Consider the following 4,194-nt stretch of genomic DNA (forward strand, 5'->3'; position numbering starts at 1 on the left):
CTTGGTCTGGTTGCGGACTGGGTCCACTGGCCCTTGGTCTGGTTGCGGACTGGGTCCACTGGCCCTTGGTCTGGTTGCGGACTGGGTCCACTGGTCTGGTTGCGGACTGGGTCCATTGGCCCTTGGTCTGGTTGCGGACTGGGTCCACTGGTCTGGTTGCGGACTGGGTCCACTGGTCTGGTTGCGGACTGGGTCCGCTGGTCTGGTTGCGGACTGGGTCCGCTGGTCTGGTTGCGGACTGGGTCCGCTGGTCTGGTTGCGGACTGGGTCCGCGGGTCTGGTTGCGGACTGGGTCCGCTGGTCTGGTTGCGGACTGGGTCCGCGGGTCTGGTTGCGGACTGGGTCCACGGGTCCTTGGTCTGGTTGCGGACTGGGTCCACGGGTCCTTGGTCTGGTTGCGGACTGGGTCCACTGGTCTGGTTGCGGACTGGGTCCACTGGTCTGGTTGCGGACTGGTTCCACTGGTCTGGTTGCGGACTGGGTCCACTGGTCTGGTTGCGGACTGGGTCCACTGGTCTGGTTGCGGACTGGGTCCACGGGTCTGGTTGCGGACTGGGTCCACGGGTCCTTGGTCTGGTTGCGGACTGGGTCCACGGGTCCTTGGTCTGGTTGCGGACTGGGTCCACTGGTCTGGTTGCGGACTGGGTCCACTGGTCTGGTTGCGGACTGGGTCCACTGGTCTGGTTGCGGACTGGGTCCACTGGTCTGGTTGCGGACTGGGTCCACGGGTCTGGTTGCGGACTGGGTCCGCTGGTCTGGTTGCGGACTGGGTCCGCGGGTCTGGTTGCGGACTGGGTCCACGGGTCCTTGGTCTGGTTGCGGACTGGGTCCACGGGTCCTTGGTCTGGTTGCGGACTGGGTCCACTGGTCTGGTTGCGGACTGGGTCCACTGGTCTGGTTGCGGACTGGTTCCACTGGTCTGGTTGCGGACTGGGTCCACTGGTCTGGTTGCGGACTGGGTCCACTGGTCTGGTTGCGGACTGGGTCCACGGGTCTGGTTGCGGACTGGGTCCACGGGTCTGGTTGCGGACTGGGTCCACGGGTCCTTGGTCTGGTTGCGGACTGGGTCCACTGGTCTGGTTGCGGACTGGGTCCACTGGTCTGGTTGCGGACTGGGTCCACTGGTCTGGTTGCGGACTGGGTCCACTGGTCTGGTTGCGGACTGGGTCCACGGGTCCTTGGTCTGGTTGCGGACTGGGTCCACGGGCCCTTGGTCTGGTTGCGGACTGGGTCCACTGGCCCTTGGTCTGGTTGCGGACTGGGTCCACTGGCCCTTGGTCTGGTTGCGGACTGGGTCCACTGGTCCTTGGCCTGGTTGCGGACTGGGTCCACTGGTCTGGTTGCGGACTGGGTCCACGGGTCCTTGGTCTGGTTGCGGACTGGGTCCACTGGTCCTTGGTCTGGTTGCGTACTGGGTCCACTGGTCCTTGGTCTGGTTGCGGACTGGGTCCACTGGTCTGGTTGCGGACTGGGTCCACTGGTCTGGTTGCGGACTGGGTCCACTGGTCTGGTTGCGGACTGTGTCTACGGGTCCTTGGTCTGGTTGCGGACTGGGTCCACGGGTCCTTGGTCTGGTTGCGGACTGGGTCCACGGGTCCTTGGTCTGGTTGCAGACTGGGTCCACTGGCCCTTGGTCTGGTTGCGGACTGGGTCCACTGGCCCTTGGTCTGGTTGCGGACTGGGTCCACTGGTCTGGTTGCGGACTGGGTCCACTGGTCTGGTTGCGGACTGGGTCCACGGGTCCTTGGTCTGGTTGCGGACTGGGTCCTTGGTCTGGTTGCGGACTGGGTCCACTGGTCTGGTTGCGGACTGGGTCCACTGGTCTGGTTGCGGACTGGGTCCACTGGTCTGGTTGCGGACTGGGTCCACTGGTCTGGTTGCGGACTGGGTCCACTGGTCTGGTTGCGGACTGGGTCCACTGGTCTGGTTGCGGACTGGGTCCACTGGTCTGGTTGCGGACTGGGTCCACTGGTCTGGTTGCGGACTGGGTCCACTGGCCCTTGGTCTGGTTGCGGACTGGGTCCACTGGCCCTTGGTCTGGTTGCGGACTGGGTCCACTGGTCTGGTTGCGGACTGGGTCCACGGGTCTGGTTGCGGACTGGGTCCACGGGTCTGGTTGCGGACTGGGTCCACGGGTCCTTGGTCTGGTTGCGGACTGGGTCCACTGGCCCTTGGTCTGGTTGCGGACTGGGTCCACTGGCCCTTGGTCTGGTTGCGGACTGGGTCCACTGGCCCTTGGTCTGGTTGCGGACTGGGTCCACTGGTCTGGTTGCGGACTGGGTCCACTGGTCTGGTTGCGGACTGGGTCCACGGGTCCTTGGTCTGGTTGCGGACTGGGTCCTTGGTCTGGTTGCGGACTGGGTCCACTGGTCTGGTTGCGGACTGGGTCCACTGGCCCTTGGTCTGGTTGCGGACTGGGTCCACTGGCCCTTGGTCTGGTTGCGGACTGGGTCCACTGGCCCTTGGTCTGGTTGCGGACTGGGTCCACTGGCCCTTGGTCTGGTTGCGGACTGGGTCCACTGGCCCTTGGTCTGGTTGCGGACTGGGTCCACTGGCCCTTGGTCTGGTTGCGGACTGGGTCCACTGGTCTGGTTGCGGACTGGGTCCACTGTTCTGGTTGCGGACTGGGTCCACTGGTCTGGTTGCGGACTGGGTCCACGGGTCCTTGGTCTGGTTGCGGACTGGGTCCTTGGTCTGGTTGCGGACTGGGTCCACTGGCCCTTGGTCTGGTTGCGGACTGGGTCCACTGGCCCTTGGTCTGGTTGCGGACTGGGTCCACTGGCCCTTGGTCTGGTTGCGGACTGGGTCCACTGGTCCTTGGTCTGGTTGCGGACTGGGTCCACTGGTCCTTGGTCTGGTTGCTGACTGGGTCCACTGGTCCTTGGTCTGGTTGCGGACTGGGTCCACTGGTCTGGTTGCGGACTGGGTATACTGGTCTAGTTGCGGATGGGGTCCACTGGTCTGGTTGCGGACTGGGTCCACGGGTCCTTGGTCTGGTTGCGGACTGGGTCCACGGGTCCTTGGTCTGGTTGCGGACTGGGTCCACTGGCCCTTGGTCTGGTTGCGGACTGGGTCCACTGGCCCTTGGTCTGGTTGCGGACTGGGTCCACTGGCCCTTGGTCTGGTTGCGGACTGGGTCCACTGGCCCTTGGTCTGGTTGCGGACTGGGTCCACTGGCCCTTGGTCTGATTGCGGACTGGGTCCACTGGTCTGGTTGCGGACTGGGTCCATTGGCCCTTGGTCTGGTTGCGGACTGGGTCCACTGGTCTGGTTGCGGACTGGGTCCACTGGTCTGGTTGCGGACTGGGTCCACTGGTCTGGTTGCGGACTGGGTCCACTGGTCTGGTTGCGGACTGGTTCCACTGGTCTGGTTGCGGACTGGGTCCACTGGTCTGGTTGCGGACTGGGTCCACTGGTCTGGTTGCGGACTGGGTCCACGGGTCCTTGGTCTGGTTGCGGACTGGGTCCACGGGCCCTTGGTCTGGTTGCGGACTGGGTCCACTGGCCCTTGGTCTGGTTGCGGACTGGGTCCACTGGCCCTTGGTCTGGTTGCGGACTGGGTCCACTGGCCCTTGGTCTGGTTGCGGACTGGGTCCACTGGCCCTTGGTCTGGTTGCGGACTGGGTCCACTGGCCCTTGGTCTGGTTGCGGACTGGGTCCACTGGCCCTTGGTCTGGTTGCGGACTGGGTCCACTGGCCCTTGGTCTGGTTGCGGACTGGGTCCACTGGCCCTTGGTCTGGTTGCTGACTGGGTCCACTGGTCTGGTTGCGGACTGGGTCCATTGGCCCTTGGTCTGGTTGCGGACTGGGTCCACTGGTCTGGTTGCGGACTGGGTCCACTGGTCTGGTTGCGGACTGGGTCCACTGGTCTGGTTGCGGACTGGGTCCACTGGTCTGGTTGCGGACTGGGTCCACTTGTCTGGTTGCGGACTGGGTCCACTGGTCTGGTTGCGGACTGGGTCCACTGGTCTGGTTGCGGACTGGGTCCACTGGTCTGGTTGCGGACTGGGTCCACTGGTCTGGTTGCGGACTGGGTCCACTGGTCTGGTTGCGGACTGGGTCCACTGGTCTGGTTGCGGACTGGGTCCACTGGTCTGGTTGCGGACTGGGTCCACTGGTCTGGTTGCGGACTGGGTCCACGGGTCCTTGGTCTGGTTGCGGACTGGGTCCACTGGTCTGGTGCGGACTGGGTCC

This window comes from Oncorhynchus masou, chromosome 1 (assembly GCF_036934945.1).
Source record: "Oncorhynchus masou masou isolate Uvic2021 chromosome 1, UVic_Omas_1.1, whole genome shotgun sequence".
NCBI classification, from domain to species: Eukaryota; Metazoa; Chordata; class Actinopteri; order Salmoniformes; family Salmonidae; genus Oncorhynchus; species Oncorhynchus masou.